At 31.9% G+C, this 9,790-nt stretch overlaps 1 non-coding gene across 1 annotated transcript; it reads left to right on the top strand.

Moving 5' to 3' along the window:
- Nucleotides 1–6,229: 6,229 nt before the first annotated feature.
- On the top strand, nt 6,230–6,332 carry LOC116279203 (U6 spliceosomal RNA). Its single transcript, XR_004188578.1, has one exon. It is a non-coding gene; the product is annotated as a U6 spliceosomal RNA (small nuclear RNA).
- Nucleotides 6,333–9,790: the final 3,458 nt, after the last annotated feature.

The raw sequence follows: 9,790 nt of genomic DNA on the forward strand, positions 1-9,790 counted from the left end.
GGACAGCAGCATGTAAATCAGTGAAGCTAGAACACTCCTTTACACCATACACAAAAATCAACTCAAAATGGATCAAAGACGTAAACAGAAGACAAGAGACAGTAAACATCCCAGAAGAAAATATAGGCCAAACATTATCTGAAATACATCTCAAAAATGTTCTCCTAGAACAGTCCACTGAAGCAATAGAAATAAAAGCAAGAATAAACAAATGGGACCTAATGAAACTTACAAGTTTCTGCACAGCAAAGGAAACCAGAAGTAAAACAAAAAGACAACCTATGGATTGGGAGAAAATTTTTGCAAATGAAACAGACAAAGGCTTGATCTCCAGAATATATAAACAGCACATATGACTTAATAAGGAAAAACAAACAACCCAATCCAAAAATGGGCAGAAGACCTAAACAAGCAATTCTCCAAGGAAGACTTACAAATGATCAATAGACACATGAAAAACTGCTCCATATCACTAATTATCAGAGAAATGCAAATCAAAACTACAATGAGCTATCACCTCACACCAGTCAGAATGGCCATCATTCAAAAATCCACAAATGTCAAATGCTGGAGAGGCTGTGGAGAAAGGGGAACCCTCCTACACTGCTGGCGGGAATGCAGTTTGGTGCAGCCACTGTGGAAAACAGTATGGAGATTCCTCAAAAGACTAGGAATAGACTTCCCATATGACCCAGGAATCCCAGTCCTTGGCATATATCCAGAAGGAACCCTACTTCAGGATGACACCTGCATCCCAATGTTCATAGCAGCACTATTTACAATAGCCAAGACATGGAAACAGCCTAAATATCCATCAATGGATAACTGGATAAAGATGAAATGGTATATTTAGATTGAAATACTACTCAGCCATAAAACCCGACAACATAATGCCATTTGCATCAACATGGATGCTTCTGTGAATGTCATTCTAAGTGAAGTAAGCCATAAAGAGAAAGAAAAATACCGTATGAGATCGCTCATATGTGGCATCTAAAAAAACAAAAACAAAAACAAACAAAGCATAAATACATAACAGAAACAGATTCATAGACATAGAATACAAACTTGCAGTTACCAAGGGGGTGGAGGGAGGGAAGGGATAGACAGGATTTCAATATTGTAGAATAGATAAACAAGATTATACTGTATATCACAGGGAAATATATACAAGATCTCATGGTAGCTCACAGAGAAAAAAATGTGACAATGAATATATATATATATATATATATATATATATATGTTCATGTATGACTGAAAAATTGTGCTGTACACTGGAATTTGACAGAACATTGTAAAATGATTATAAATCAATAAAAATATAAAAAAGTGAAGCTTTTAACATTCTTAGATACAATGAATAGTACATACATGTAAATGAAAAATAAATGTGCATTAAAAAAATGATCCATCTAACCACGTAAGACAGAAGAATCTTAAAAGACATATTACTAAATTAAAAAAGGCAGTCTGAATAGGCTGAAAACTATATGATTCCAACAAATTGACATTCTGGAAAAGACACAGCTACAGAAACAATAAAATTATGATGGTTTAGGGGTTTGGGGAGAGGGAGGTAGGGAAGAATGAATAGATGGAGCACAAGTGATTTTTAGGGCAATAAAATTATTCTGTATGATACTATATTGCCTACATGTCATTATGTATTTTTCAAAACACATAGAATGTACAATATCAAGAGTAAACCCTAATGTAAACTATGGACTTTGGTTGATAATAATGTGCCCATGTTGGTTCATTGATTGTACCAAATATGCCACACTGATGAGGAATCTTGAGGGTAGGGGAATATATATGTATGGGTGGGGAGGGGTTTGTGGGAGTTCTTTACTTTTTGCTCACTTTTGTTGTGAACCTGAAACTGCTCTAAAATTATAAAGTCTATTAAAAAATTCTTTCATTAAGTTTTTAAAAACTTTAAAAAATGGAAAGATACCCCACGCTTCTGGAATGGAAGAATCAATATTATTAAAATGGGCATACTGTCCAAAGAAATCAACAGATTTAATGCAATCCCTATCAAATTACCCAGGACATTTTTCACAGAACTTGAAAAAATCATAATAAAATGTACATGGAACCACAAAAGACCCAGAATTGCCAAGACATTACTGAAGAAAAAGAATGAGGCTGGAGGAATAACCCTTCTAGACTTTAGATAATACTACAGAACTACAGTAATCAAAATAGCATGTTATTGGTACAGAAAAAGACATATGCATCAGTGGAACAGAATAGAGAGTGCAGAAATGAAACCATAAACTTTGGACAATTTATCTTTGACAAAAGAGGGAAGGACATACAAAGGCGTAAAGACAGTCTCTTCAGCAAATGTTGTTGGGAAAACTGAGAAGCAGCATGTAAATCAATAAAGTTAGGATACTCCCTAACACCATACACAAAAATAAACTCAAAATGGATTAAAAACTTAAACATAAGACAAGACACAACAGACTTCCTTGAAAAAAAAATAGGCAAAACCTTATCTCGCATATATCTCAGCAATGTTCTCCTAGGACAGTCTACCCAGGCAATAGAAAAAAAAAGTAAAATTAAACAAATGAGACCTAATTAGACCTACAAGTTTTTGCATAGCAAAGGAAACCATAAGCAGAAGAAAAAGACAACCTACAGAATGTGAGAAAATATTTGCAAAATATGAGACTGACAAGGGCTTGATTTCCAAAATATATAAACAGATAATATGATTTAATAAGAAAAAACCCCAAACAATCCAGTCCAAAAATGGGCAGAAGTCCTAAAGAACCAATTTTGTAGTGAAGACATAGGAATGACCAATAGGCACATGAAAAAATGCTCAAAATCACTAATTATCAGAGAAATGCAAATCAAAACTACAATGAAGTATTACCTCACACCAGTCAGAATGGCTATCATTCAAAAGTCCACAAATGATAAATTTTGGGAGGCTGTGGCGAAAAGGGAACCTTCCCACACTGTTGGTGGGTATTCAATTTGGTGCAGCCATTGTGGAAAACAGTATGGAGACTACTCAAAATACTAAAAATAGACTTACCATAAGACCTAGCAATCCCACCCCTGGGCATACATCTAGAAAGAACCCTAACTTTAAAAGACACTTGCTTCCCAATATTCATAGCAGCACTATTTACAATAGCCAAGGCATGGAAACAGCCTAAATGTCCATCAACAGATGACTGGATAAATAAGTAGTGGTATATGTATACAACAGAATACTATTCAGCCATAAAAATGACAACATAATGTCATTTGCAGCAACAATGATGGCCCTGGAGAATGTCATTCTAAGTGAAGTAAACCAGAAAGAGAAAGAACAATGCCATATGATATCACTCATCTGTAGAATATAAAAACAAGAAGACAAATATACTTATATATAAAACAGAAACAGACTCACAAACATAGAATACAAACTTGTGTTTGCTATGGGAGAAGGGGTTTGGGTAGGGATAACCCGGGAGTTTGAGATTTTCAGATACTGTCATGTATGTATAAAATAGGTAAACAAATTGATACTATATAGCACAGGGAAATATATTTAATATCTTGTAGTAGCTCATGGTGAAAAAAATATGAAAATGAATTTATGTATATTTATGTATGACTGAAACATTGTACTGTGCACCAGAAATTGAGACAACATTGTAAACTGACTATTACTCAATAAAATAAACAGCATATTACTGGCATAATAGCAGCCATATTTACCAATAGTACCAGAATAAACTCACACATATAAGGTTTTTTTTTGATAAATGTGCCAAGAATACATGAGAAGTATGGTTAGTCTCTGAAAAAATGGTGCTAGAAAAATAGATATCTACATGCAAAAGAATAAATTGTACCATTATTTTATACCATTACACAAAAGCAACTCAAACAGATTAAGAGTTTAACATAAGCAAGTTTTGAAGCTAGAAAAATCCTAGAATAAAATATATGGAAAATATTTCATGACATTGGTGTAGGCAGTAATTTCTTACATATGATATTAGAAACACAGAAGAAAATAGTCAATTGGAATTATATCAACTTAAAAACCTTCTATAAAGCAAAGGAAACATGAAACAGAATTTAAAAAGCAACCAATGCATTGGGAGATGGTATGTGCAAACTATAGGTGATCAATTACAATAATAATTACAATACTATAAACCATCATAACTATAATAATTAATATAAAAACATATAAGGAATAACTACAAGTCAATAGCCCAAGACAAGTAACTTATTAACAAATGGGCAGAGTATTTGAATGGATATTTCCTTACATAAAACTTACAAATGGTCAACAGTTATATGAGAAGATACACAACATCACTTATCATCAAATAAATTAAAGTTAAAACCACAATTAGCTATCTCCTCACACCAGTTAGAATGGATAATATTTTTAAATTATCTTATAAAAAAGTAAATGTATACCTCCAAGGAATTGAAATTAGTATCATAACCTTATTCACTGCAGCATTATTCACATATTCACATATCCAAGTTGTGGAAACAAACTAAATGCACATTGACAAAAGAATGAAAGAAGAAAATGTGGTATATACACATAATGTAATATTATCCACCCCTTAAAAAGAAGAAAATCCTGCCATATGTGAACACTTAAATGAATCAAGAAGACATTTTGCTAAGTGAAATAATTGTGTCACATAAGGAAAAATACTGCATGATTTCAATTATGTAAGTTATCTAAAATAGTCAAACTAATAGAGTCAGAGAGTAAGATCATGGTTTGCAGTGTCTGCAGGGACAGGTAGGTGGGTAATTAGTCTTCAATGGGTATAAAACTTCACTTGTACAAGATGAAAATTTTCTAAAGATTTTTCTTTGTATAATAGTGTGCCTATAGTTAATAATACTGTATGATAAATTTAGAATTTGTTAAGAGGGTTTCTCTCAAGTTAAGTGTTCTTACCAAAATAAAATTTTAAATCAGCAATGGAAAAGAAATATGTATGTATACATGGGTTAGAATGCATACATGTAGTTCTGTCCTCTGAGAGAATCTAAAGGTAGTAAAACCTCAGTAGATATAAAAAGCATAAATGTCACTTGCAGAAATGGTTTATACTACATATACTGCTATGCAAATAGATAAACCTGGAGCATATAGCCATGTGAGACATTAACCTTATGATAAAAAGCAAGAAGTAAGAAATGCATATAGAAAAGAAGAAAGACATTTTAAAAGATAAAGGAGCCAACATAAAAGAAATTCTAATAGTCAAACCTCAAACAATTTGAGTAATAAAACAAATGAGAATAATATGGATCATAATCTAAAGAATAAAATCAGTATCCATGAGTCCATACTGATATTGAAAACATCATTGAATAAATAAATCAGAGAAGAGAAACAGCTACTCCTTATTGAAGAATTCCAATGAATTAAGGAAGAAGAAATGAGTGAAATCTTTTAGTCAGCTTTTCAAAATCCTAGTAGAAATTTTTTTAGACAAGTTCCATGGATAGTACAAAATTAATGAGTTATTTAACTCAATTACTTCAAGTATTTCATAGAACTAGAGAAAACCACATTTACCAAATTAAAGTGTGGGAATGATGTTTTACCAGATAGATAATATAAATGAAATATATAAATAAAAAAGAAACAACAACAACAAAAAATAAATTCCAAAGATAAAAGTTACAATAACTGAAATAAAAAAAAAACACAGAGACTGAATAGCAGGTATGATCAGGCAGAATAAAGAATCTGTAAACTCAAATGTTTGTCAATGATATTGTTCTGAGGAACAGAAGATAAATAGAATGAAAAAATGACATTGCATCAGAGACTTGTGAAAAAAATCAAGCACATCAAAAACTGTATAGTTGGAATCTAAATAAGAGAAGAGAGAGTGAAAGAGGCAGAAAGAAAATTTGAAAAAAATGACCAAAATCTTGCCACATATGATGAAAAACATTAATTTACACATCCACAAAGCTTAATGAATTTCAAGTAGAATAGCGAATCCACACTTAGATCACATCATAAGCAAATTATGAAAACACAAAGATAAAGAAATACCTTGAATACAGAAAGAGAATTGTGACTCATCTTACATGAAGAATCCTCAGTAATAACAAATGATATGCCATTCAAAATTATTGAGGCTGGAAGACAGTTGGGTAAGATATTCAAAGCTCTAAGAGAAAAAAATTGTCAAACAAAAAGTCTATGGCATTCTTTCTTTGGCAGCACATATACTAAAACTGGAATGATGCAGAGAAGTTTAGCAAGGCCCCTGTGAAAGTATAACAGATTTCTTCATGAAAGGTTCCAAATTTTTGTGTTTGAGCCTACATGACTAGTAGTCTAAATCAAATGGATAGAGTAAGAGGTTAACATACTTGATAAAACAGGAAAATCACAAATCAAAAGCATACCATAGAATCAGAAAAACCAAAAAGAAACCAAGCTAATACAAAAGAAAATTATCAAACCACAAAAAGAAAAACAAAAAGGAAAAGAATGGAACAAAGAAGAAATACTAAGTCAACTGGAAAACAATGATCAAAATTACAATAAACACATCTACCAAGAATTACTGTAAATGTCAATGGACTAAATGCTCCATTCAAAAGATGTAAAATTGCAGATTGGATAATAAAGCAAAAGTGTACAATATGCTGCCTACAAGAGATCCACTTTAGAGTGAAGGACTCATATACATTGACAGTGAGAGAATGGAAAAAGGAATTTCATGCAAATGAAAGTGATAAGATAGCAGGAATAGCAATTCTCATATCAGACAATATAGACCTTAAAATAAAGGTTATAAAGAAAGATAAAAAGGACCTTATGTAATGATTAAAGGAGGAATACAAAATGAAGATAATACACTTATTAACATATACATCCAATTTAGGAGCATCTAAATATATAAAACAAATATTAACAGACATAAGGGAGAAAATTATGAGAATACAATAATAATAGGAAACAATAAAACCCCATAACATCATATGAGATGTCTTCTAGACAGAAAATCAATAAGGCAATGGAAACACTAATTGACCCAGTAGAACAGTTGGTCTTGGTTGATATTTTTATGACATTACATCCCCCAAACAGAATATACATTATTTTCAAGTGCACATGGAACTTATCTAGGATAGATCACATACTAAGGCACAAAAGAAGCCTGAATAAATTTAAGATGGTAGAAATTATTTCAAGCCTCTTCTCTGATGACAATGACATAACACTAGAAATCAAACACAGAAAAATGAATGAAAAAAAAAGATGGCATGGAGACTAAATAACATGCAGCTAAAAAACCAATGGGTCAAGGATGAAATCAAAGAAGAAATTAAAAAATACTTTGAGACAAATGACAGTGAAAACACAACCACACAAAATTTATGGATGCAGCAAAATCAGTGGTAAGAGGGAAGTTCTTAGGGATAGAGGCCTTTCTCAGAAAACAAGAACAATCTCAAATGAACAACCTAACCTACCACCTAAAAGAATTAGAAAAAGAAGAAAAAAGAAAACCGAAACACAACATAGGGAAAGAAATGATAAAGATTATGGAGGAAATAAATAAAATAGAGATTAAAACATTGGAACAATCAATCAAAGCGAGAGCTAGTTTCTTGAAAGAGTAAACAAAATTGACAAACTTCTAGCCAGGCTCATCAAGAAGAAGAGAGAGGACACAAATAAACAAAATAAGAAATGAAAATGGAGAAATTACAACCAACATCACAGAAATACAAACAATCAGAAAAGAATACTATGAACAACAATATGGCAATAAATTGTATAAATTAGAAGAAATGGACAAGTTTCTAGAAATATACAGTCTACCAAAACTGAATCAAGAAGAAATAGATCATTTGAATATATCAATCACTAGAAGTGAAATAGAATCAGCAATAAAAACCTCCTTATAAATAAAAGTCCAGGACCAGATGGCTTCACTGTGGTTTTTTATCAAACATACAAAGAACTCCCAGCAGTCCTTCTCAAACTCTTCCAAAAGATTGAAGAGAAGGGAACACTTCCAAACTCATTCAGTAAAGCCACATCACACTGATACCAAAGGCAGACAAAAACACTACCAAAAAAGAAAACTATAGGCCATTGTCATTGATTAAAATATATGCAAAATCTTCAGCAAAATATTAACAAATAGAATCCAACAACACACAAAAAAGATTATACACCATGAACAAGTTAGGTTCATCTCAGGGACACAAAGATGTTTCAACGTATGCAAATCAGCCAGCGGGATAAATGACATCAACAAGAGAAAGGAAACAATCACATGATCATCTCAACAGATGCAGAAAAAGCATTTGTACAATTCAACACCAATTTATGATTAAAAACTCCCACCAAAGTGAGTATAGAGGAAACATATCTCAACATAATAAAAGCTATTTATGTCAAACTTACAGCCAACATAATACTCAGTGGTGAAAACCTGAAAACCTTCCCACTAAAATCTGGAACAAGATGAAGATGCGTACACTTACCAATATTATTCAGCATACTACTGGAACTCCTAGCCACAGAAATCAGGCAAGAAAAAGATAAAAGGGATCAAATTGGAAGATAATTAAAATTGTCACTATATAAGGATGATATGATACTATTTATAGAAAACACCAAATTTTCCACAGAAAAACTACTAAAGCTAATAAAAAAATTCAGCAAGATACAAGGTTAACTTACAAAAATCAATTGCATTTCTTCACACTAACAATGAATTAGGAGGAAAGGAAAGTGAAGAAACAATCCCTTTTAAAATGACATTCAAAACAACCAAATACATAGGAATAAATCTGATCAAAGAGTTGAAACACTTATACATGAATAACTACAAAGCATTAATTAAGGAAACTAAAGATGACTTAAAAATGGAAAGAAATCCAATGCTCCTGGATTGGAAGAATCAATGCCATTAAAATGAGCATACTGCTGAAGACCATCTACAGGTTTAATGTGGTCCCTATCAAAGTACCCAGGACATTTTTCACAGAACTAGGAAAATTAATCCTAAAATTTATATGGAATAACAAAAGACCCATAATTGTCAAAGCATCAATGAAGTAAAAGAACAAAGCTGGAAGAATGATCCTTCAAGATGTAAGACATACTACAGAGCTACAGTAATCAGAACAGCATGGTACTGACATAAAAACAGACATATGGATCAAAGGAACAAAATAGAGAACCCAGAAATAAACCCACAAGCCTATGGCCAATTAAATTTTAACAAAGGAGGCAAGAATATAAAATAGAGCAAAGATAATCTCTTCAGCAAGTGTTGTTGGGAAAACTGCATAGCAGCATATAAATCAATGGAGTTAGAACACTCTCTCACTCTATACACAAAAATAAACTCAAAATAGCTTAAAGACTTAAATATAAGACAAGACATGTAACCAACTGTACTTTGTATATATATATATATATATATATATGAGAATAAGACATGATAAATTTCATAGAAGAAAACATATGCAAAATATCTGGGGAAAATCTTAGCAATGTTCTCCTAGGGCAGTGTACCCAGGCAATAGAAACTGGAGTAAAAATAAACAAATGGGACCTCATTAAACTTATAAACTTTTGAACAGCAAAAGAAACTATAAACAAAGCAAAATGACAATATACAGAATGGGAGAAAATATTTGTAAATGATGCGACTGACAATGGCTTAATATCCAGGGTATATAAACAGCTCACACAACTTAATAGCAAAAAACAAAAACAAAAACAAAAACAAAAAAAACA

Source organism: Vicugna pacos, unplaced genomic scaffold (genome assembly GCF_048564905.1).
Source record: "Vicugna pacos unplaced genomic scaffold, VicPac4 scaffold_65, whole genome shotgun sequence".
NCBI classification, from domain to species: domain Eukaryota; kingdom Metazoa; phylum Chordata; class Mammalia; order Artiodactyla; family Camelidae; genus Vicugna; species Vicugna pacos.